Source organism: Vombatus ursinus, unplaced genomic scaffold (assembly GCF_900497805.2).
Source record: "Vombatus ursinus unplaced genomic scaffold, bare-nosed wombat genome assembly UNPS02004868.1, whole genome shotgun sequence".
Lineage (NCBI taxonomy): Eukaryota > Metazoa > Chordata > Mammalia > Diprotodontia > Vombatidae > Vombatus > Vombatus ursinus.
In genome coordinates, this window is record NW_020944646.1 from 1,406,480 (window position 1) to 1,434,116 (window position 27,637).

A 27,637-nucleotide genomic window follows, 5' to 3' on the forward strand; every position below is an offset into this window, starting at 1 on the left:
TATTTAATTTTATGGTATAAAAAGTGAGAAATAATAAATTGTCCAAAAGATAAGGAACCACAAATATGATAAAATTACTACAAGATTATATATAGATGTTTCATATGTATAGATGTTTCATGTATGTTTTCATATATATATATATATATATATATATATATATATATATATATTTTCTTGTCACTGAATAGACTGCCTGTAAAAGTGAAAGTGAAAGTTAGGGGAAATGAACAAATAACTGACAACAAAAAGCAAATACTTACATATTAGGAACAAATAGCAGTGATTACTCAACCAAAAATATATTCTACCACATGCCCAAATCTGGGTGAAAGTTAGAATAAGTTGAAAAAAAATTGAACTAACAAAATCTTTTTTTCATAGCTACTTCATACCACATTCAAATGCACATAAAAATATTTAGGGAAACATACAACATTCTATTTGAATTGGAAGTAAATATAAGACATAAGTCCTAGGAAAAGGTAATCTTATATTTTTTCAAAATCCATTCAATATTACTAACTATAAATCTTCTTGCACTCCTTTTGTCTTTTGCAAAATAGCTGACTGAATTTTTACTGTTCAATTTAGACATTTACTCTTCAATAATCTTGCTCTTCTCTTCTACTTACTGCAGGACTAACTTACAGTGTGGCAGCAGAAACAATATGAACTGTGGGGGCTGCATGGGACCAGCAGAAAATTTCAAAACTAATTCTCTACTTCTTTCAATTGATTTCATTATTCCTAAACGTGTTCTAATATGTAATTGTCCAAGATTACTTATAATACTTCTAGCATTGCTATTTCCACAAAATCTGGCAGTATTTAACTTGAAATGATTTGCTGTATCCTACTATACCTATCTCTGTACACAGGTGTCCTGAATAAATATTGCAAGTCTCTATTTATGCTGTTGGTTCTTGTTTCTTTAGATAACTAGAAGGAACAAATAGTTCCCTTTCCATACCATGTAAATCTGAAGTTTTGCTTTTTAATAATTTTGTATGTTCTTAATGTGGATTCACCTTTTCAGATCTGTAACAGGTTTCTCAGAAGTGAGAAATGAGATAATTTAATTAGGTTATTTCAAATAGAGCATGCTGATTTTTATAAGTTTAGTCAGGGCAAATGAAGATATACAGCTAGCAAATTTGCCACTGAACACACTCTAAATAACTCTCTTAAAAATCTACTAAAAGATACCTCTGGATATAGTTATGCATGGATTTCTTTGGGGGGAAATTTCATATACATACATATATAATATACATACATATATAATATCAAAAGTATATTGTTCTAAGGAAATGTGTTCCATAGTTTGCTTCAGAGAGACAATTCAGTCAAAACAGTTGAAATATCAATTCTCAGTAAATTTAGATTCTCTATCTTTTTGTATCTATCTAAGGAATCCAAAAAAAATTGACTATCTGCACAACAACTATTCATTGTGGTTACACCAGAGGATACAGGTAACTTTAACAAATAATTAAATTGAAATTTCAGATAGCAGTATACTTGAAGATTTTTTTTAAATAAGTAGGGATAAATATTTAAAATTAAGTTCTGCCATTACATTGTAAATTAGTCAAGGAAAGAAAATCACAAACATAATAACACAGTTTAGTTTTTATTATTTTTTATCATCATTATCATTATTAAACCACTCTTGCCTCAGTTACCTTGTCTATAAAGTGAGGGGTAGGAATAGATTGTCTCTGATGATCCTTTCCATCTCTCATAATAGTAACTAGCACTTAGAATGTGCTTTAAGGTTTGCAAGCACTTTACAAATATCTCATTTTTTCCTCATAACACTTGAAGGAAGTTACTATTAAGTTACTATTATTACATTTTACAAATTAAGAAACTGAAATATATCAAGGTTAATGGTCAAAACACATGTAAATGTCAAATAGATTTGAATTCAGGTCTTTTTTATTCTAGGCTCAGCACTCCATCCCTGATACTACCTAACTGCCAGTAGAGTGAGTATTATCATGGAAGAAAACAAATGTCAACCCTAATAAGTTAAATAAACCTGGTGAAAAGTATACCACCTGAACAACTATTCTATCACTTGCAAATCACCCAATGTAAAACATTTATAGGAAAAGCTTTTAGAATATTAATCATTCAACCTGCACAAATCTACTGTGGTCATAATGCATTCTTAACCAAATTCTGTCATCCAAATGACTAAACTTTCATATTAAATACTACTTTAGTAAAGTTATTATTGCATTTCTCTGGAACCATTATTGAATTTGCAACTGTAGCCACTATAAGAATAAGGCAAAAATTGTCAGAAATCATGAACACGCATTAAAAATTAATGGACATATCCAAACATTCATACTGCCACTATTTTGTTGGATTCACTTCTGCCCACAGGAGAAATAGGCTGAGAGTCATTCTGGATTAGCATGAGATTTATGAGAATTTTTATTGTAAAAGTGTGACCAATAATTTCTGGTGCTGCACTGAGCTGACAATTTCAATGGCAATTTTATGTCATTTGCATGCAGAATGCAAAGAGGATTGTTGTTATGCTTCAAGGGAAACAGCAAATGTCAAGGTCATAGCATTAAGAAATACAATTCAGTTCATACTACTTGACTAATTTCAATGAAGATCTTTCATTTTTTAAGCAGATAAAAATAGTTTCATCATACAGATTTTTAAAAAAATGTTCACCTAGAGGACTATAACTATGATTAATAGTTAAACTTGAATTTTCACCATATTAATTTACTTTTATGTATTTTAAGAATGTAAAACTAATAAACTTGATTTTAGCTAAACATGTGATCTATGTCTGAGTTACATTCAAAACCAAACTGGACTGATAAGAATACAATAAAAAAGTGAATTTTAAAAAGACTTATATGTCTCCATTTGATCTGCCCTCACATGATTAATTTCTATGTTGTAAGAGGATCTAGATCAATTATATTCTATAAAATTTCTTGATTTTTCATTTTCTCAATAACATTAAGTTGATATAAGCATGACATATCAATGAATCTAGATACATCCTAATTATTAATACATTATATTCTCCCCCAAAGGAATATTAGAAAATTATAGCAGTAAAATTGTGAAATGCACCTATGCCTGAAGAAATTTTGGAAAGAACATGATAAAGTTAAAATTCAACCTAAGGTAGAGAAGTGATCTGTATAGGAAGCTTCTAGAAAGTAGTGAGGGTAATTCCAAATTAATTAAAGAAGTTTACTTAAATTTGGTCAATGAAGCTGATTTAGCGACTTGAATCATTAAGTCTGGAAAACAGTACAAAATTTCTAATGTATCTTGGAGAACTCCTAAAAATTAAAGTGGTTGGAAGAAGCCAATAATACACTTTCCCCCACCTGTTTCATATATAGATAAAAATTTCTTCTTTCAGATGCTAAATACATTCTAATGCAAAGAGCCCTTCTCAATTTCACTACAATCCACTTTTCAATCTTATCTCACTACTCAACCTCACACTTTCTACATTTCACCCAAAACATATTTGCTATCCCCAAATGTTCCCTGCCTTCTTATCTCTAAACTTTTACATGGACTTCATTTCTTTCCTTACACCTCACCTCCACAGACAGGTCTTTCTCTATCATGCCATAGAAGTCTCTTTACCTGGCAGGCTCACAGGACGATGGTGGTGGCACAGTCCCTTGGGGCGTGGGCCCATGGCCTAGTCCTGCTGGCCTATGGCCCCATCCTCTTGTGCTGTGGCTGCCTCGGGCTGCCACAATGTCCTCATTCTCAAACCTCCAGTGGGCCTGGAAAGTGTTGCTATCAGTCCTGCACTTGCTGGCGGCGGGAGGTGCAGGGCTGTGCTACACCACACTGCTGTAGGTTCCAGTGACCTAGAGCTGCACCCACCAAGCTACCCCTGGTCTCACCGAGGCTTCCTCTCCTCCTTGGACCATGGCAGCATCTTCTGGGGCTTCCAGGTGTATAAGCAGGTGTGTTCTTCCTGCCACAGCATGTAGTACTTGGCTTATCACCATTTGGTGGGTCTGAGTTAGAAGCCAAGGCCTTCACAGAGGAGATAGAGGTTCAGGATGGCTCTAATGAAGATGGAGAGATAGATGTTCATGAGGCCAGGGCATTCTGACTATTTCCTCAAGCCCCACCCTAAGCATGGGGCTGCTCAGGCTTCCAACAATGGCGCACTGGCCCTTTATCTCTGCTACATCATCAAAGCCAGTGGTGAGGATTATATATTTTCTCTGCTCACAGGGTACTGTGACCCACCTGCTGGAATATCTCTTTGAGAAGGCCTTCACTTCAGTGCCTCCTTCCCTGGCCAGGTGGTTGCCATGGCTCTTCTTATGTACAATAAGATCCTTGAGTATGATGATGGTACACCAGCCACTATGTCACAGGTAGCAAAGGTCCTACCTACCTACTTTGGGCATCTGAACCAGAGCATGATCATTGTAAACTCACGGGGCTCAAGATGATACTAATGTTTGGTTTGCTGATCCCCCTCACTTACAGCTTGAATAAGCACAAGTGGTCAGTTCTGAAGAGTTGGAAGTTGGCATACCAGCTCCTTAAGTGATCACCCCTTCGTGTGGACATCTTACTCCCCTATTGGGCTGGATTCACTTCAGCCCAACCTGGCACATCTTGTCCTACAGGCATAGTCAGTCTGGCCATCAGGTCTAACCTAGTCTGACCACTCTGCTTGCATAGGGAAGGGTGGGGGTGGGGTGGGGCAGAAGAACTGGTTTTGCCCTACAATACTGCCAGTCCCCTTCTCCCTCCAACAGAAATAATTCAAATAATTCATTGTGGAGAAAAACAACTATAATCTGAACCCCTAGACTACTTGTCACATTAGAAGTACCCTCCACACCTGTGGCATCACCTTATGATGGGATAGTCCTTCCCAGAACCTTCAGTTTAAGGAAGAGGTCCAGAACATGTTTCCATCTCTACATACAACTATGCTACATACTATTATGCTCCCATGCAGAGTACGTCCCTCCCATCACAACCACTTCCAAGTCCTGTTATGTGTTTTCTTGCCCTATTAGAGTGTAAGATCCTAGAAGGCTTAGCAGCCTTTAGCACAAGCTTGATAAGTGCTTACTGACTGACTGGGACTGTCAAATACACCTGCCATCCCCAATTTTCTGTAAGCATTCACATGTGTTATAGGAGCAATATTATTGACTACCATGGCATGCAGTTTCCTCATGTTCATAATTTCTTGCAATACAATATTTAATTGAATTCTTTGCTACTACCAAAAAAAATTCTGCTATGAATATTTTGAAACATTGGAAACCTTTCTTTCTATCTTTGATAGTCTTGTGGTATAAGCTTAAAAGTGGGATCTATGAGTCAGAAGGTATAAAAAAAAGTTTAGTTGCTTTTCTCATATAATTCCAAATTGTTTTCCAAAACATTTGAACCATATAATAGTGTCCCTTTCTTCTCCCAGTTTTCCAACATTGGCTGCTTCCTCTGGCCCAATTTATCTTTCTTAATTTTTTTTTAATGTGAGGTGAAACTTCAGAGTTATTTTCATTTGCATTTCTCAATGGTTTTGAGCAAGTAGTCATATGGTTGTTAGTAACTTGCAATAATTTTGAGAATTACACATTCATGTACTTTAATTGCATTTTGGGGAACAGTTCTTGACCTTAAATATTTGCATTAATTTTCTACATATCTTCAATATTAGATTTTTATCAGAGATATTTTAAGCACAAATGTTTTATCTTCTTGCCCCATCTGCATCGATTTTTTGTTGTTTAGTCATTTTCAGTCATGTCCAACTCTTTGTGACCCCATTTGGGGTTTTTTGGCAGAGATACTGGAATTGTTTGCCATTTCTTTCTCCAGTTTGTTTTACAGATGATGAAGAAACTGAGGCAAACAGGATTAAATGACTTGTCCAGTGTCACATAGCTAGTAAGTGTCTAAGGACAGATTTGAATTCAGAAAGATATCTTCCTGACTCCAGGCCCAGCACTCTATCCACTGTACCACTTGATCAGTAAGCATTTTAAATATTCTTTTAACCTCAGTTTCTCAATTGTCCTCTAATCATTTTCATTTTTATTTGGTGTTAATAAATGGTACAATTTCATAAGTTAAAATTGGGATTTTCTTGAATAACACAATCATTTGCCCTACAAGAATACTGTCCACAAGCACGAATGGACCATATTATTGATGATTTAATGAAATTCTTTGTTTTGTTAAAGTCACAATATTTTCACTTAAAAGATGAATTTTTTCTAAGTCACTTAGATAAACTATAGAATTTTTAATATAAGCATCATTTGGAGAAGTATAAGTACCAAGCATATTTCACAAATATGAAGTTTTACTATAATTTAAAGAATAGGTCTTTAAATTTAAAAGAGAGAAATAAATATTTCTGATAATTAAAATCTGATTATTTTTCTGATCTAATGATCATAGAATAATTTAGTATTAGGACTATGGATTGCTAAGCATCCTCTAGACTAAGAATCACTTATATTGAACTTACATTTATTGTTTATATTTAACTTACATATATTAACTTACATTTAACAAAACTCATTCATATTAAATATTCATATTAATTCACAATTAATTAATTCACAATCTCTTTCACCAACTTACTTATCATGACCCCTCAAATTTTAATGAAACCAGACCATGATTCTGTGCCCAAGAATGTGAAACAGCAGTATACCCACTCTTTCCTCTACTACCAAACTACTAGTCCTACTTCTAAGCTAGCTCCCATGGCTTTCATCCAAAAGAATGGCCTTTTGGAGATGCCAATTGGCAATTACCTATGGAGATGCTGCAGCCCAAACATAGCCTTTCACTAGATATGACCACTGGAGAACCAAAAATAACAGTTTTCACTACCAGTCCTATGTAATAGTTCAAATTCTTAAATTGATATAGTGAAAGAGAATGACACTACAGAAGATGTATTACTAATCTACTTTTAAACTGTACACCAAAGACTACTGTATCTTTCCCCTGAAATTTACTATGCATGTGTCTTTTTTTTCTTGATATTAGAATGTAAGCTTCTTAAGAGTATGGACTGTCTTGCTTTTCCATTTTTTATCCCCAAAGCATAGAATAGCGCTTTATATATACTTAATAAATATTCCTTCCTTGTTTCTTTTCTTCCTTTCTTCTTTCCTTCTTTCTTCATTTGTTTATTCCTTCCTTCCTGACCTCTCCTTTTCAATCTTCCCTCTCCTATTCTCTCTGATCCTTTTCTTTCTCCTCTTCTCCTCTCCTCTCCTACTTCTCTTGTTTTGTCTTGTCTTCTCTTTTCTTCTCCCATCTCCTCTCCAAACTTCTCTTCTTCTCTCTAGTCCTCCTTTGTCTTCTCCTCTTTTCATTCTTTTCCTTTTCTCTCCTCCTCTCTCCTCTTCACTTCTCTCTTTCTCCTTCCCTTACCTTGAACTCAGGAAGACCTGAGTTCAAATATAGCTTCAGACATTTACTGGCTATATGATTATAAGAAAGTCACTCAGCCTCTGTTTGCCTCAGTTTCCTCAACAAAGATAATAAAAGCATTTACTTCCCAAGATTATTGTGAGAATCAAATAAGATAATACTTGGAAAGTGTTTGTACAATTCCTGACATATAGTAGTATAATTGTTTCCTGCCATCCTGCTTATCTTCATTTCCAGGTCTAACTAAATGTGTGAAGTAGTATGAAAAATATGATTGCCTGTGAAATCACTAGTTTAAACATCTTAACAGCTTTCTTTTTAATCCCCAAAGTGTTTCAAATTCAGAGAAATCAGTGAGATCAAAGAGAACATGTTTGCTCAATTAATTCTTTAGTACAGTAAGTTCCTTTATTACTTTTATTATTTTTAATGGATTTTAAATATTTTAAATGATGAATTAATATTGCCTTTATTTCTCTCTGAAAAATCTTGTTTTTTATCACTTTTTAGTAGTTCTATGTAAGGAAGTTTTGCTAACATTCATCACATACTTCTTAATAATTTTACCCATATTTCATAGTTATATCCATCTACTCTGAGAAAAAATATTCTCTTTTTTACATTCTTTTTTTATAATCAAAAGAAGAGTAATGAAGGTCTATGATATGCTCTGAGTTAGGATCAATGAATAAGGATATTTTAGAGAAAAAAGAATAATAACTTATGACCTCAGTTTAGTCTTTGAACCACTTGGAATAATTGCTTTACATAATCCTGCCACTCATCCAGTAAACCAACATACAGAAATTTTTTAAATTAAATCAAATATTATGAAAAAACATGTGTGTTTAATCTCCTTGTACTATTTAATTCTAATGGTATTAGAAAACAAATTTATTCTTTGTTCAGTTTAAATTGATAGTTATTAGCTGTCAATAACCATTTTCCTGTGTATTTTCTCTCAACATTTCCATTCATTTTTCATTAAATAATGGTTGACTGTAGAACTATTCTTAAGATCACTCTAAACCTAATAATCTGATCAGTTTTCATGATTTTTAAAAAGGAAATAAACTTAACTAGAGTAATAAGTACCCTAATGAATTCACCAAATACCCCAAATTTATCCAAGGATGCTGTTATTCATTTCCCCCTCAAAGATGCTTTTTGCTTATGGCATCAGTTATTTTACAAAATTGCAGTATTTAGTAAATGATCATAGGTTTCAAGTTGTAGGGTCCTTAGAGATAGTATGATCACAGTATGACGGACTTAGAGCTGGATGTTACTTTATAGATCATAACATCTAATCCAGCCTTCTTATTTTACAGAGAAGGAAATGAGTCCCTGAGTGGTAAAGTAACAAACCAGATCATGTTCACAAAGATAATAGAATAAATAAAAGTCAGTATTTGAATCTAGGTTCTTGAAATGCAAATCTTGTGCCCCTTCTAAAACAGTTTAAATCAATCTAGGTAAGTGTATCTTCCTTTCTCTAACACGTTAAAAAATTTCAGTATGTATTATGCTATCTTCTTTCATAGGTGATTGATTTGTTCTATAGTTCCTCATATATATCCTCTGGATTCTATGGTCTTATCCTTTATTTAAGCAGAGATGGCTTTCCAAGGAGCTCCTAACTGCTTAGATTGACCCATGGGGTCACCGTTGCTCACAAAAAAAAATTCAGTCCCAAGAGAGCTTCAAACATGTCAGGGTAGAACAACCAAGGATTCCTGGACCCTTCAACCCAATGAATAAGTAGTGGAGGGAAGGTTATGTGGTAAAAGAAGGCCTGGAAGCACAAGTCTTCCTAGATCCTTGAATGCTGCCACACCTTCCCAGAAATGTCCTACAGTGGTAGATGGGACTGAGAATCAGGTGTAGCAGCTAGTTCCCATTTTTCCTTCTTGTTATAATTTTATTTTTTGAGTTACAGTGATAAAGATGATATTGGAAAAAAAAACTTTCAAAGAATTCCCAATACAAGAATGCAATAATCAGACATTATCAAGATACTTGCCATTACACATGGCATAGATATTTGAATATATGAATCACAAATACAGTATAGGAACAGAGAGTTCCTTTTTTGTTTGAGTCTAAATTTTGGTGTACTAGTAAATATTTAACAACAGGCTCTCTAAAATATGCATGAGACACTTTTAAGTTTCATTTAGATTATTAACATGCTCTTCAGCACTTTCTAGTATCTAGACAATTAACAACACAATAAATCAACTCCTTATTTGTAATATTTACCAATTCTCATAATATTAAAACAATTACAAAGAAAAAGAAAGCAAAATGGCTGTCTGATGAGGCTTTACATATAGATGAGGAAAGAAGGAAAGTGAAAGGTAAAGGAGAAAAGGAAAGATATACCCAACTAAATACATAATTCCAGAGAGTAGCAAGGAGAGATAAAAAGGTTTTCTTAAATGAGCAATTCAAAGAAATAGAAGAAAACAATAGAATGGGAAAGACAAGAGAGCTCTTCAGGAAAATTAGAGATATCAAAAAAAAGTTTCATGAAAAAATGAACATGATAAAAGACAAAAAATGGAAAGGATTTAGCCAGAAAGAGATTAAAAAGAAGTTTGCTGCAGCCCAAACATAGCCTTTCACTAGATATGACCACTGGAGAACCAAAAATAACAGTTCTTACTACCAGTCCTATGTAATAGTTCAAATTCTTAAATTGATATAGTGAAGGAGAATGACACTAAAGAAGATGTATTGCTAATCTACATTTAAACTGTACACCAAGAATACACAAATGAGCTATACAAGAAAGATCTTAACATTAATGATAACCACAATGTCGTAGTTACTGATCTGAAGCCAGACATCCTGGAGAATGAAGTAAAGAGGGTCTTAGGAAGCATTGCTAACATTAAGGCTAGTGGGGGTGATGGGATTCCAGCTGAGCTTTTTAAAACCTTAAATATGATGCTGTTAAAATGTTGCACTCAATATACCAACAAATTTGGAAAACAACAGTGGCTACTTGACTGTAAAAATATCAGTTAATATCCTAATCCTAAAGAAGGGCTATGCTAATGAATGTTCATATTACTGAACAATTGCACTCATTTCACACAGCAGCAATGTTATGTTTATGATTCTGCAATCTAGGCTTCAGAAATAGATGAATCACAAATTGCCAGAAAAACAGGCTAGTTTTCAAAAAGATAGAGACTATAAAGAAAGCAAGGGAGTTCCAGAAAACAAAAAAAGAAAAAAAAATAGTTCTTCTTCATTCACTACACTAAAGACTTTGACCATGTGGATCACAATAAAATGAGGCAAGTCATCAAAGAGAGGGGAATGCCATTACATCTTACTTGTCTCCAGAGGAACCTATATGCAGACCAACAAGCAACAGTTAGAACTTTGAACTTAGAACAGCAACTTTGAAGCTGAATATGGAACAACTGATTGGTTCAAGATTGGAAAAGGAGTGTTGCAAGGCTATATAATGCTACCTTAATTATTTAACTTATATTCAGAGTACATCATGCAAAATGCCAAGCTGAATGAATCAAAAGCTGGAATTAAGGTTGCCAGAAGAAATGTCAACAATCTCAGGTTTCATGATAATACCATTCTGATGACAGAAAGTAAAGAGGAATTAAGAAGTCTCTTGATGAGGGTGAAAGAGGAAAGTATAAAAGGTGGCTTGAAGTTTAACATAAAAACCAAACAAACAAAAAACTGAAGTTTTAGCAACTGAGCTTATTGCTTGCTGGCAAATGGAGGGAGAAAAAATAGAAGCAGTATCCAATATTATATCACTGCAGATTGTGACTGTGGTCATGAAATTAAAAGACCCTTGATTCTTTGGAGCTATGGCAAATATGGAAAGCACATTAAAAAGCAGAAACAACGCCTTGCCAACAGAAGTCCATATAGCCAAAGCTATGGTTTTTCCAGTAGCAATGTATAGCTGTGAGAGTTGAATTATAAAGAAAGCTGAGCTCTGCAGAATCAATGTTTTCAAATTGTGGTCCTGAAGAAGACTTTTGAAAGTCCCTTGGACAGCAAGGAGTTCAAATCAGTCAATACTCAAAAAAATTAATTCAGGCTATTCACTGGAAGGTCAAATACTAAAACTGAAGCTTAAATTCTTTGGCCGCATAATGAGAAGACAGAACTTATTGGAAAAGATAAAGCTCTGATGTTGGAAAGGCAAAAGGAGAAGAGGACAGCAGAGGATGAGACAGATAGATAGCATCATGGAAACAATGAATGTGAACTAGGACAGACTTTGAGAAGTAGTTGAGGATAGAAGGGCTTGGTGTGCTACGGTCCATGGGGTCACAAAGAATTAGACATGACTGAACTACTGAACAACAACAACAAAAATCTAACACTGAAAATTTAACAGTGCACTCTTGGGAGCTGGTTTGAACTGGCTTAACAATACCACAGAATCTATCTATGTATCTCTTTGGTATAAATGTCCCTTTCTGAGTTGTAATAGTAGCTCACATTTATATAGCAATCTAAGATTTATAGTCTTTTCCTCAGAATCTTGTGAAGTAGGTAGCAGATCAGAAAATCTTAAAGTAAATTACAAATCCTCCTCTATTCAGATTAAGCTTTTGCTATACATATACAGATAGATTTTGAGCAGAAAAGACATTTGATTTATACCTTGAGTCAAAGGCATCTTCATCCTGAAGATGATTTGAAGGAGTAGTAGAAAAGAAAAATAGAAAAGGAACAAACAGTAAGGGTTAGATATTGAAGTCAAGAAACATTTTTTAAAAAAAAGTAAAATGGGAAAAATGAATGGGACATTACAAAAAGAGGAAACCAAAAGGAAAGGGCTAAAAATGTAGCAGGAAAAAAAACAGATTAAAATAACTGTAGGAAAAGGAAATAGTATAGTTAGGAGGATTGAGGAAATAAGAGAACAGACAGGAAATGAAACTGGGGTTACATTAGAATTTGTGCTATGTCCAGTGTCAACCGTCTTGATAACGTTTGATGATTGTATTCTTATATTTTACATTCTTTGGCATAGTGTGTTTTCAAATATTGCCTTTCTCATAATTCCTTAAAGAAAAGAAAATTGTAACAGGAGAAAACTGGAGACTAACTGCTAACTTCCTACTACAGCAGGACAGTTCTAGGATGGTCTGGCAGCATTGAATAGTCTAGGAAAACTAATGCTCCTTCTCTTATCCCTATGTACATAAAAGAATGAGACACTGGCTGCACCCAAAGTCTAAATGTCCTTCACCTAGCTAATGTTGGCATTGACTATGCTTGAAAGTGGTGAATATTTAAAAATCCTTTAGTTAAAGGAAGCAGAAGGGAAGAGGGCCTTGCTGAAGAACAGTAACCAGTCAAGGGGAAATTATAGGGGATTTTCTCCAATTTCTGAAACTAGGAGTGGCAGCTTTACTTCTTTCAAGTTATATGGTTAAATAATTTGCAATATCTTCTCAAAGAGCTCTTCGTTCTAGTTTTAAATTATCTGTGAGCAGGAAAATGACAACAAATTGTCATTCTTTCATGTGTAAATGTCAGTTATTTCCTTGACTTCTAAACACTTTTCTACATAAGTCATTCAGCTAAAAAAAGGTCGCAGAATTTCAGATAACAATTAGTTGCTAAAAGAGCATGTCACAAAATATGGCTCCAAAATGTGTCAAGATCAGTGGGGTAATTGATGCTTTTAGTTTACTACTTTTGTTGCACAGTCAGATAACAATGATGCACAGCTTTCATTTATGGAAAAATTAAACAGACATTAATCTATTTTGTATGAAAAATAACATAAATAAATTGAACTAAAAGAAAAGGCTGCATAAATGATAACTGAAAAGAAATTTAGTTTGTGAATACATTCACAATTAAATTCCTGTTAGGAAACTGACAATTCTAAAACAACAATGAAGTAGAATTAGTTCCTTAACAGATGTGTGAGAAGAAAGGAGTGGTGGGAAAATCCCCCAGAGGGATGGAGAAGATACAAATTACAATGGAACTAGTACATTCAAGAATATTAAAGAGTTCTAGCAGTTACTGTTCACTCAGTTTTGTCTTTACAATTTATTAAGTAACATTTTAATTAGCAAAACAGTTAAACAAAAATATGTTGAGAATAGTTGAATAATATCATGTAACTTAACCTTGAAATGCTTACCCATTTAGTAGATGAATCATATTGTAAAATGCACAACAATGACTAGCAAGGAAGGAAAATGCCAAATAAGAAAATAAAAAGCCAACATTTCTAATTAAGTCCAACTTGGTGACTAGATACCCTAATGTGGTGCTACATGCTGCAACATCCCATACATACAAAATGTGACATTTACTGTAGGGGAAGAGCTCTGGATTTTGAGACTGAATACTGGCGTTTGAATCTGTGTTCTTCAATTCACGAATTGTATGACCTTGTGGAGGTCCTTTCATGTCTCTAGACATCAGTTTCTTTAGAAATTTAGGGGCTTGGACAACCAATCACTACTATCCTTTACAGCTTTAGCATTTTATTTCCTTCCCATCTCTTCCATATATTGAACCTGTTGTTGCCAGATTATTTTATAGGCATACCTCATTTTATTATGCTTCACTTTATTGTGTTTCACAGATATCATATTTTTTTTTTTTTACAAATTGAAGGTTTGTGGCAACCCTCTGTGGAACAAGTCTATTGGCACATCATGTCTCTGTATAACATTTTGATAATTCTCATAACATTTCTAACTTTTTCATCATTATTATATTTGTTATGGTGATCTGTGATCAGTGACCCTTAATGTTACTAATGTAATTGTTTTGGAGCACTACAAATCACATCCAGATAAGACAGTGAACTTAAACAATAAATGTTGTGTGTGTTCTGATGTTCCACTCACCAGCAATTCCCCATCTGTCTTCCTCAACTTGGGCCCCTCTATTTCTTGAGACACAACAATATTGAAATTTGGTTAATTAATAACCCTACAATAGTCTCTATTCAAGTTCAAGTGAAAGGAAGTGTCAATAGATGGAGTGAATTTTATTGTTGTCTTAATTTAAGAAACTGCCACAGCCATCTCAACCATCAGCTACCCCCACGTCCTTGATCAGTCAGCAGTTGTCAACATTATGGCAAGACCCTCCATAAGAAAAAAAGATTATGACTCATTGAAAGCTCAGAAGATGGCTAGCACATTTTATCAATAAAGCTATTTTTTTAATTAAGGTCTGTACATTGATTTTTTAAAACTTAATACTATTACACACTTAATAGACTACAGTATAGCATAGACATAACTGTTATATGTATTGGGAAACCAAATAAAAACATGTGTGACTCATTTTATTACAATATTCACTTTATTGTGGTGGTCTGGAACTAAACCCACAATATCTCCAAGGTATGTCTGTACTTTATATAATCGAGGACCTCCTTCCAACATGCTCTACCCACAAAGCTATTTCAGGGTTCAAGAGACTCTGTGGATCAACACCCACCTTAAAACCACACCTCACAAGACCATTAATGTTTTTTTTTTCCATGCATCAAGAGAACATAAAGGAGGCATTCAGTTGAATAGTGTAACACACACACACACACACACACACACAGAAATCTTTAATTTCTGTGTGTGTGCATATATGTATATGTATGTGGGTATATACACACATATCTATTTTATACATAAATCTTTTATATACACATATACAAATGTGTGTATATTTGTGTATGTGTATATGTGTGTATATATGTATGTATGTATATATATGTGTATATATGTATGTTTATATATGTGTGAGTGTGTGTGTGTGTGTGTGTGTGTATATATATATATATATATATATATATATATATATGTATAAAACTTCGCCTCCACTCCCCCCAATATCTACTCTACCCTGAACCTCCACCTCCATGCCAAGGCCCTGAACACTGAACACATGGGTACACTCTTGGAATTGTTGTTACACACCACAAATCTTAGCAATCACTACAACAAAAAAAGCCTTTGAATTTGTGCTACATTCTGGATAGCATAAAATTTACCTCCTTAAGATGAAATGAATATGTGATTTCATTAGACAAATACTTCCCTCCATAATCACAGACTGCAGTTCTTCATGAAAATGAGTTGCAGATTTTCACTTAAGATGAAAGAATGAAAGGCAATAGAAAAGCCCAGATCTTCCACTATAATATCAACAAATACGTAAAAAGGGAACTAGAAAAAAAAATACTACAGAAATAAAAACAGAGGGGTAAGGGTGAGTGGGTGATAAAACTTCTCTATTTAGTTCAGAGCTGCACAATGAAGAGAAATAAATGAAGGCAGGTAGAGAGTTCACATCAAAGAATCCACCATAAGTACAGGTTAAAATGGAAACATCTGAGGCAGGGAAGGGGGTCATGCTGAGGAAGTCAGGGTGAGGTCCCATAACTGGACACAAATCCAGAAAAAAAGCAGGGAAAAAATCCCTTCCATGGTAGATTGCATAAACTCTGGCAAATGGATCTATAATGGGTAACACTCTGTTCAGAGATTTCACGAGTGCCAGCTCTAATAATCAGATGACCAAGACCAGATACCCAGCCCTGGGTTGGTAGAACACAAGCAAGCTTCAGATTCAGTCCCTTTTGGTCACTACACAGGTAGAAAGGTCTTTTTTGCTCACTTCTTGGAAGACTATGAAGCACAATGATGTAGAAGGCAAACCAAGTTTATAAATGTGAATGGGCAAGGAAGTGAGAAAAAGCAGATGAACAGGATTTCTAATATCCCACTGGAAACAAGAGTAAGACAGAGAAAGGAGTCAGTTTCATATAGAAGATCAGGTAAAAGGGGGGGGGGGAGGAAGCAAAGGAGGATAGAACCTGCAGTAGACTATCAGTACACTCAGAGTGAGGTCCTGGGTTGAGGAAGAGGGTGGAGACTAATACTAGGCTGCTAATTAAGATCATCACTATCAGAGGCTGATGCATGATTACAGAAATTTCAGGATAAAAAAAGAAGAGTTATTAAATCCATTTAAAGAAGCCTAGAGGGTAATTGTCAGTACACAAAATTCCAAGCCATGGTTTTGTGTTTATCTAACCCAAACTTGCAATATCACAAGAACATGTTGCAAAATTACAATGAATAAGCATAACCACAAATAAGAGATATGAGGAGACACCTCAAATCTACTCCTTGACAGAGATGAGAGATCTATGGGTGAGGAACAATGAACATATTTTCAGACTTTGTCATTGGATTTTCTTTTTTTCCTTTTCGTCTTCTCTTTTAAAAAAATATCAATGTTACACGGGGTAGCTCTTTGTAAAGGGATAATGGCAAAAATGCTGGTGATACAAAAAAATATGTAAAGTTTTATTTAAAGCCTTAAGGATGACAAAATGGAAAAGAAGGTAAAAAACTTATAACTAAAAGTGGAAAACCTTACCCAAGTAGTAGACTCTTTGGAAAATAGAAATAAGCAAACAGGATGCTATAACTACATGATAACATACACACATGCGTATATGTGAATACATATACACAAATATACATATTCGTATACATATGCATATATGTATGCATACATACACATACAAACACACATATATACACACAGAGATAGATAGATAGATAGACAGATAGATAGATTAGAACTAAATCAAAAGATAGAAAAATAGAATAAAAGTCTATGGTATGTACTAATAAAAAAAAAAAATCCTGACAGGCAAGATAGTCCAAGGAGAAATAATTTAAAGATCATCAGAATCCCTGTTAACAATGACCAATAAGAAAACCTGGACAACATACTTCAAAAATTCATAAAATAAAATTTCCTAGATGGATTTGATTCAGAAGGTTATTTAAAAATATAATATTTTTCCAATAATCACCACCTGGAAGAAATGATGAACTGAAAACACCTAAGAATTTGAGGCAAAATCCAGAATTTCCAAGTAAAATGTGAAAAAGTAAACAAAAAAAAAGGAAAGTTCAGATAGCAAGGAACCACAGTTCATATGAAATAAGCCTTGGCAGTATCTATGGAAAGAAAGTCATGGAATATGATATTCCAAAAGACAGAAAGTAACAAAACTTAAAAACAGAAATAATGTACCCTAAAATACTGAGGATAGATAAATAAATTAGAAACACAATTAAATAATATCTTATTTGCAAGAAACACAGTTGAAACAAAAAGATTCACACAGTTAAAATAAGTTGTTGTTCCAGAATTTATTATACTTTAGGAAAATTACAAAGAAGAAATGAAGAAATTGTGATCTTGGATAATGCAAAAGTAAAAATAAACATTGTTAAAAGAGATAAGCAGGGGATACAAATTATGTTGAAAACATTATAGAGGATGAAATATTGATAGTATTCACATACATGCAAACATAACAAATAGAATAGCATCTAAATAATGTAGACCAGAAAAAACATAGACCAGAAAGAAGTTAAATCTCTGAGTAGGATTTGAGAAAATTTAGATAGTATGAATCTCTACTGATTACTGAATAAGTCATTACTAAATGAGTCTGAATGAGTTGATGTGTGTGTGTGTGTGTGTGTGTGTGTGTGTGTGTGTAGTAAGTGTAACTCTTAAAGAAACTGAACCTGTACTGGGACATAAAATAATAAAAATTCAGAAAACAGATATATTAGATATCTCCTTTACTAATCACAATGTAATGAATATTATACTAAATAAAGGACCTCTGAAGAAAGGAATAGAACTTAAATGGAGATTCATTTAATCCCAATGAGTCATTAGGTTAAAGAACATGTCATATAAATGTGAAGTTTTGTTAAGAAAATTACAACAATGTGACATCTTATCAAAAAATTGAGTTGCAATCAAATCCGTCATTTGGGTAAATATACATCTCTAAGCAATAACAAAAGTATGAAACAATCTATCTTTGAATTGGGCCTTAAACTCATCATCATCACCATCATCATTACTCTAACTGAAGGATCAAATAGTTGAAAAACTGCAAGCAAACTCAACAAATAGAAGTTCTGAAATCAAATAAAATTGAAAGCCAAAATAAATATTTTAAAGACAAGTAGAACAAAAAGTTTAAAAACTAATAAATTATTTTATTATTAGATAGTATGGTTTTAAAAGGAAGAGAAAAACAAAAACTGTCAATATCAAAAAAGAAATTATCTTTTAAATTATTTACCAGCAAGAAAACATGGTAAATGAAATGTAGAACAGGTACAAAAATATGAAATGTCACATGGACATCTCATAGTAATCTTTTTGCACAAACTGCTCCCCATACCTGGAATGCAATTAATCTTTGTCTTTGATTTCTTAATTTCCTTCCTAGCTCATCTTAAGTGTGCCTTCTTAAAGGAGCTTATTCCTTAGTTGCTAGTGCTGGCACTCCCCAAAAATCATTCTTTTTGGCTATTGTACATGTAGCTGTTCTTATTTAAATATGCATATGTTGTTTCAATTGAGTCAGGGACTGTTTCATTTTTGTTTTTGTACCCACAATAACTAGCAAATTACCTAGCACATGGTAGGCACCCAATAAATACTCCTTGATTGGCACAAATGCACATGCGGGAAGAGGGAAGAATGAAGTAACAGAATAGTTTAATTTGTCTGAAGCATGTGAAGGGAGGTAGCAGAAATGAAACTATAAGGGAGAATGGATCCAAACTGTGGAGCACCTTCAATACTCTGTTTAAGATTTTCTGATTTATTTGGTAATCACAAATTTGTGAGCAGGGGAATGATACAGTTACACTTTTCCTTTAGGAAATTTACTTTGTTATTAGTATGAAGAATGGTTTTAGGGATGAAAGACTAGAAGCAGAGATGCCAATTAAGATACTGTCATAATAGTCTAGAAAAGAGATAGTGAGAACTTAACTAGGGTGGTAGCAATGGATGTGGAATGGAAAGGAATAAATGAATGGAAGAAATATTGTAGATAAGTTGTTGTTCAGTCATGTCCAAATCTTCATGACCCCATTTGGGGTTTTCTTGTCAAAGATACTAGAGAAGTTTGCTTTTTCCTTCACCAGCTCATTTTTTTGGGGGGGTGGGCTAGGCAATGAATTAAGTGACTTGCCTAGAATCACAGAGTTAGTGAGTGTTTTGAGTCTGAGGCCAAATTTGAACTCAGGTCCTCCTGAGTCCAGGGCTGGTGCTCTATCCACTGCTCATCCTAGCTGACCCCAGTCTCCAGCTGATTTTTTACAGATGAGGAACTGAGGCAAAGTGACTAAAACAGGGTCACACAGATATTAAGTATCTGAGGCCACATTTGGACTCATGAAGATGAATCTTCCTGACTCTATGCCCAGTACTTTATTTGCCATGCCACCTAGCTGACATTGTAGATATAGAACAGATGAAAATAGGTAACTGAATGGGTGAGGGAAAGAGAAGAGTCAAAAGATGATGTCAAGATTTGGAGGTAGGATGACTGGAAGAATGATAGTGTTCTTTATAGATATAAGCAAATTAAGAAGAGAGGTAGACATAGAAGGGAATATGATAAGTTCAGTTAGAAACATGTCAAACGTAATGTGTCAGGAAGGTACCCAATTTGAAACATCCACTAGGCATTCAGAAGTGAAGGGCTGGAACTCAGAAAAGCCCTTTGTAAAAAGACTGGTTGGCAATGACAAAAGCTGAAAAGGCATAGTTTGTGAAAAAAAATGATAATTATGGATAGAGTGAGTAGTGAATTGTTCAACAAGTCAAATATGCAAAAAGTAACACTTTCTTTTAAGAAGGAAGAAATGACAGGTAATTTCAGAATAACAAAATTATTGTTTATATTAAAAAAAATGTAAGGACTTCCAGTGTGAATTCATTGGGATTAAGGAACTCCCAATGTTGAGGAAACTTTCTCCTAGTGAATATAAGCAAATGTTTTAGAACTTAGAATTGGGGGGGTGACTTTGGCCACTAAGAGGTTAAGTGACTCACTCTAGGTTACACATCCAGTATGGATCAGAGACAACTTTCAATCAAGGTCTTCCTGACTCAAGGCTAGCTATCCATTACTCCTATTTATTTCTTTACCTAATAGGGTTTATGTTCACAGAAGTAATTATGTCCAAGAAATAGTAATAGATCAAAATAATAATTAAAAAAAGCTTAGAAGCTCAAGTAATAAGAAAATGATAAAAACACACTCATATGTTTCTGCAGTAAATATGTATCAAATGTATAACTAAAACAGATAAAGAATCAAGGCAGTACAAAAAAAGAAACAAGTATCCATTAGAAATGAGCTTATGGAGATTAGGATAGAAAATAAAGATGTAATTTCTTATTAAAATCAGAAAGAATAGAATTTCTTCTAAATGGCCCATGTAATATCATAGTGAAGAATAAATAAACCACTCTTGTCAACAAAGGAGGAACAAATTAGCTATTTATTTGAAGTACTATTTATACTAATTTCTGAAATCATTGCTTGAACCAGAGTCCCTAGTGTGAAAGTGAAATTCAAGTATTTATTGGAACTTCAAACATGTTGATCAGCAATTACCCAAATGAATTAAATTCAACAAAGATGTATTACCTACAAGGCAGAAACACTTTAGTCCTAAAATCTTAGAGTCATCATTTATACATTTTATAAAATTTCAATCGTTAAGAAGTGTTTTTCTTCACAGCCCTGTCCCCCCCCAAAGTATAAGAAAATACTTGTATGAAATAAGCATAGTCAAGCAAAACAAATTTCCAGATAAGTTATGTTGAAAAATTTGTCTCATTCTGAACATTAGTACATCACCTCTTTGTCAGGAGATAAGTATAATTCTTCATCATTCGTCCTCTGCAATCATAAATGAACATTACATTGATCAGAATTCTTAAGTCTATCAAAATTGTTTATTTTTAAAATGTTGATTTTTCCAGTAAGATTTATTTCTCCTGCTTCTTCTCACTTCACTTCGAATAAGCTCATACAAGTCTTTCTAGGTTTCTCTCAAATTATCTAGTAATTTCTTATAATAACAGTATAATTTAATTAATTTATTCATATACCATAACTTACACAGCCATTCTCCAATTAATGGGAACTTGTCTAGCTTCCAGTTTTTTCTACCACAAAAAGAGTTACCATAAATATTGTAACTAGAAGACTTTTGCTCTTTCTTTGATATCTTTAGACAATTTTGATATCTTTGACAATTTGTCAGTCTCATGGTTATGAGATCAAAACTCAGAATTGCCTTAACTTGCATTTCTCTAATAAAAATTTTCAGTACATTTTATGGCTATATATATAATTTGGGCTTCTTATTTTGAATAATGCCTATTAAAATCCTTTGACAATTGATCAATTAGTGAAGGATTTTTATTCTTATAACTTTGAATCACATCCACATATATCTTGGAAATGAGAAATTTATCAGTGAGATTTGGTGCAAAGATTTTCCTCCAAATTAAATCCTTCCCTAAGCTACTTTGGATTTGATTAATCAAAAACTTTTAAAATGTTATGTAATCAAAATTATCCATTTTATTTTCTGTGAGCATCTACCTTGTTTGGTCATTAACCTTTCCCCTAGCCATGGATTTACAACACAATTTATTCCCTTCATTCATTCATCTGTTAATCATTTTTTCTCAACTGATGTTATTAACCACTCCTTATCTCTTAGTTTCTCTGGGATTTACATATCAATTTTTAATGTAGACCTAAAACCAAACAAATTAGAAATTTTTTTTAAAGTGTGATTTGCTTAAATGTTCAGTTGTGCCCAACTCTTTATGACCTTATTTGGGGTTTTATAGGCAAAATATATTGAAGTGTTTTGATATTTCCTTCTCCAGCTCATTTTACAAATGAGGAATGGAGGCAAATATGGTTAAGTGATTTGACTAATAAGTGTTTGAGGCTGGATTTGAATTCATGAACATGAGTCTTCCTGACTCCAGTCCAGGAACTCTATCCGCTGTGCCACCGAGATGTCCTTAAAAACGCCTATTAAAGTATGACCTTCATTTTGAAGGGCATTCAAATTCATCTTGTAGTGTTCTGTGGGAAAAAGTTACAAACAGATGCATTTTTGTTTTTGCCCCATCTTTGCATTGTGTTAATTACCTTAAAAAAAAACTAGACAGTAACAAGGATTGCTTTTGCAAATCATTTGGGATGATAAATAAATTATTCATTCTAGCTCAATATGCTTCTGATTCTCTGGATTTGCAGAGGCATGGTTGTTGCATTCATTATCCATCTAGAATAAAAGGTTTTAAGGTGTGATATATATATAGTGATTTTATATCCAAAAGGCCCACATTTAAAGTACGATTCTTCAGCAACTGACAAAAGGGCTTTCAGTCACTAATATTGTAAAGTCCTGTAGTTGATATGGGCATCTGAGAGCTTAACTCACAGATCAGAATGACTTTGTTCATATTGCAAGATGCATCATGATTGCAGAAGATCAGAAAATTTTTCTTTTTCTAAAATTTGAAGTTTACTTTTGTTATGTTTTTGGATGTTCCAAGAATTTCCATTTTTAAAAAATCCATTAATTAAATGAGACCATTGAAACTCAAATAACGGTACAGATAAAATTAAACTGAAAATGAGATTTAATGAACCATGGTCCCCTAAAATGCAACACGCAATAAGTACTTAAATGATGGTTTATCAACAAAATGAAGACAATTTTTGAAGAAGTAAGAAAAAAAATTTTAAATATATGATATTTAGAGAAGTGTGGACTTATGTATGTTCTGCATATTTAGGAAGAAAGCAAGCATTTAAGTACTACTCTGTGTTAAGGCTTTTACAGATTCTATTAATTCATTTGCTCCTCAAACAACTTTGGGAAGTATTTGCTATTATTATGCTAATTTTAAACAAAAAAAAATAGGTACACAGAGATGAAGTGACTAGTTCTGGGTCATAGCTTTTAGGTCTCTGAGCCCTATTTTATTACAGGTCTTCTTATCTCCTGGGTGGTGCAGTGAATAGAATGTCAGGCCTAGTGGCAGGAAGACTCATATTCTTTGGGCTCAAATCCAAACTCAGACACTTACTAGCTGTGTGATTTAAGTTACTTAACCTCTGGCATGATTTGAACTCAGGTTTTCCTGATTCCAGGCCCAGTGCTCAATCTACTGAGCCACTTGGCTGCCTCCACTATGATAATCATGAATTTTTTTTCAGCATTGTCCATATGTTCTCAACCCCTGTTGGGATTTTCTTTGCCAAGATACTGGATTGGTTTGTCATTTCTTTCTCCAACTCATTTTACAATTGAGGAAATTGATGCAAACAGGGTTAAGTGACTTGCCCAGGATTACATAGTTGTTAAATGTCTGAGGTGGGATTTGAACTCAGGTGTTTCTGACTTAAGCCCTGGTGCTCCATCCACTGTGTAACCTAGCTGCCCCTTAAGAATTGATTTAGTCCAAAGTAATAAGATCATAGATTTAGAGACTAAAGTGACCTTAGAAGTTAATGAGTCTTTTCCTGTCATTTTATATATAAGAGAAATGATTATTTCTCTCTCATATTAATATTCTATTATTAAAATTGGGGAGACCCCAGCTTTTTTTCCCCCTGTTCCATTTCCTTGTCCAATCTCTCAAGGACAGGGCTGATGGAAGATAGGATTAACATTTCCCACATTCTGGATAGGGCTACTCCACCCAACTAGCTCTGACTTCTAATCTAAGGTGAAAGGCTCTGTTGCTCAGGTTTGGTTGGGGGATAAATTCTTTGTTTAGATTGCCCAAGGCCACAGAAAACTTAGAAGTCAATGACATAATTAAAGTTCATTCAAAGAGATTCAACCCCTCATTGTAATATCATTCTCTCAATAATTGTTAACCTATCAGAGTTGTTTGCCATCCTTGGGAATACACCACTCTTCTGATGACCATATAAGCCATGAGCCTACCACCATGACAGTCTTTGGTCTAAGAGAGAGACAGCCAAACGGCCATCCTTTTATTAGTGAACATGCTGGCATTATTAATAAAATGACTAAATTACCCAGAAATTGTATCTCCCAAACTTTTTTAAGTGTCACACAAATGAGGAAACTGCAACCCAGATATATTAAGTGGCATCCTGAAGGTCACACAGAGAGTAAACAGCCAGAACCCAGATCCCCTAATCACAAATTCATGGCTTTTTCCATTGCACTTTTGCTTCTACTCAACTAGGTCTGGAAGTATGCTAGAACTATATCATATCAGCTTGTGAAAATTGATAAATTTTTCAATGTAAGCATTTACACCTTGAAAATTGTCAAATACTATAAATCAAGAATTGATTTATTGTTTTGTTGATTGTCTACACTTAAAGTGACAGGGGAAATGTTAATAATGCATTCAACTTAAAAATGTATCTTTCCCCCATCCCCTCCACCTGAGGTATAGTTATTAAACATTTGGCAGCTCATTCTTGTATCCCTGATGGGGTTGAGGTCTGGGCCCCAGAAAGGAAAAACCCTGGACTTTCCCAAGTGGCCAAATCTCTGGCTTTCACCTGAGCTATAATCCTATCAACTGGCCTTTCATTGTGGCTACACCCAATCTCCCCTCCATTGTCTTACCTCCCTATGGCTCCTGGCCATTTCCCACACTTAATCCTAGCTAAGCTCCATTGTCCAGGTCCCAAGAGTTCTGTTCACCCCAGTTTACTGGCCATTCCCATCCAGATATCCTTAGGCCCCCCTCCTATCACTGCAAATTACTTGGCCACTCCTAGAACCCTCCCACAGGCTTTCTGTATATAAGGTCCATCTTGTCTCCATTAAGAGGCTGGGATACTTATACTCTAGCCACAGCTCAGATTCTTAAAATCTAGCCAATAGCTTACTAATGTTCATACTCCTTAAGAGTCTGCTCAGTATGATGGATGTTCTAATAAACCTTGTCTTTGGCTGAAAGAAGACTTGGGTGAAATTCTTTCTGGCAGGATTTTGTGTTGTGATTTTGGGGTCCCAGCACCCCTGAACCTCTGAACTGCATCATCCCCACTTCATTTACTATCAAACTGTGATAAGGCAGCTAGGATTTAGTAATCTGTACACTGGAAGTAAATCTCTATTAAAAAAAAGTATCAGATACATTGAGACTGTAATAAAGATGTTAAATGTTAGAGAATTATTGAATGGTTGGCACTATCACCAAAGGCCTGAGAGCAGGTGAACAAATTCTGAATTCAATTAACTGGATCACTGAAATAAAGAGTATATATATATATATATATATATGTGTGTGTGTGTGTGTGTGTGTGTATATGTATGTGTGCATACATAGATATGTATGTATGTATACATATACACACATGCATATATATGTTCTTGTTCTTAATGCATCACATACATATGTAATGTGTGTGTGACTTATTAGGAACATGAAGTTATGATATAATTTCTCTTTTTTTTATTTTTAGGCAATTGGGGTTAAGTGGGTTAAGCCTGGGGTTAAGCTCAGGGTCACACAACTAGTGAGTGTCAAGTGTTTCATCTGAGGCCAGATTTGAACTCAAGTCCTCCTGACTTCAGGGTCAGTGCTCTATCCTCTGCTCCACCTAGCTGCCCCAATGTAATTTCTCTTTACTGGGTCAATCAAAAGCAAATTATTGGTAGTTCTAGTGATAATTTTCATGTGATGCATTGTGTACATAAAGTAAAAATATGATAATAGGATGCCCTCAGAACCCTGACTTGACTAAGGGATTAACATGAACTGAATCAAATACGTATTTTCTAATGGGACCTGCCATTCACAATTGTAGACAAAAAATTACAGGGAATTGAAACTATGCAAACCACATTATGGATGCTTAATCTTAAATATTTTTTTACATTTAGCATCTCTGATAAAGTATTTCTCTAAGATAATGCTAAATGTGATGGGGTTATGTTTTTAGGAGTAATGTGAAAATTAACTTATAACAATGATGGCTTACTTAAATCTGAAGAATAAGTTTACACATTTAGTATAGTTTTAGTTAGAGAGTCATTGAAGAAACTCATTTTTTTTATTTCAATAAAATCTGGTTTTGCCTAGAAATGAAATAATAAGCAATCACAATCTAAATTTATTTTTTTCATTCAACATCTTACAAAGAAGAATGAAGTATTATTCTAGAAGTAGAAACATTGTAATTAAATACTTTCAGATGAAATCCAAATGTCTTATAATGAGAAATTTAGGAATTCAGTGTAGATATTACCTGTGTAATTGTAGGAAAATGAGCACTTTATTTAGACTATTTGCTTTTTCTATGCAATTAGAGATCTTTGTTGAATGAATTCACACACCTGTCAATTATTGATGGTTTGGGAGGAATTGAATATGAAGGTTTCTCTTATTTCCCTAAATAATTGATGGTTATACATTAGGAAGTAGAGAATTATTATTAAAGAGATGGCTGTTCACACAGCTGTAACAAAAAATCTGACAATTTCTACCTTATTTCTGTGTGAGAGAGCTTTGTCAAATCAGTGATTTATAGATCACTTCACCACAAGGCTTTAGTGTAGGATCCTCTGCACTTCTGAACCAGTTAAGATGAGATCAGCAAAAGATTTAATTTTGTTTAAAACTTCTGGAGTCATTTAGATAGAGACAATGTGTGCAGTTTCATCTCTAAAACTGGTTTGCAAAAATAATTTATAAAAGAAATTCATAGTACTGAATGAACAACTAAAATTTTATCCAAAGGCACTGGGTCTTTGACATATGAAGTTAATATTTTTAATTTACCATTATAAGATGTCCAGAATTTTCAAGACTTCTATAATTTAATACTAAAAGTAGAACTAGCACATGTAGCAACATACCTACAAATAAAAAAAATGTGACTTGCCATAATAATCCAGCAATTCATAATCAACCATAGCTGAAGAGACAGACAATCTATGAAAATATAAATGAATTATAAAGTTGAAGAGTTTGGGGAAAAAATCCTGAACAGTGGGAGATATGTAATGGAAAGTCAATGTGAGAATTTCTTTTGTTTGACTATACATAGTCAGCATAGCTTTTCTTTTTATATTTTTTCCCATTGAAATAAGGATATAGGAATAGAGAAAAAATAAGTGCTTGTTCACAGGGGAAAAAAGATAAGAAAATGCTGAACCTTTAACCAAAAGACATGAGCTCCAGTCTTGGTTCTAAAAAATTATATGATCTTGGTCTGCCTATTTTATCTCTTTTGGCCTCTGTTTTCTCATTTGTAAAATAAGGG

General features: G+C 33.9%; 1 protein-coding gene and 1 pseudogene across 1 annotated transcript in view; one reads left to right on the forward strand and one right to left on the reverse strand.

The window, feature by feature from the left end:
* The window catches only part of LOC114028181, a 136,520-nt pseudogene extending 131,938 nt beyond the window's left edge, over window positions 1–4,582 (forward strand).
* The window catches only part of IL1RAPL1 (interleukin 1 receptor accessory protein like 1), a 691,792-nt gene that overhangs the window by 462,269 nt on the left and 201,886 nt on the right, over window positions 1–27,637 (reverse strand). The window lies entirely within an intron of this gene.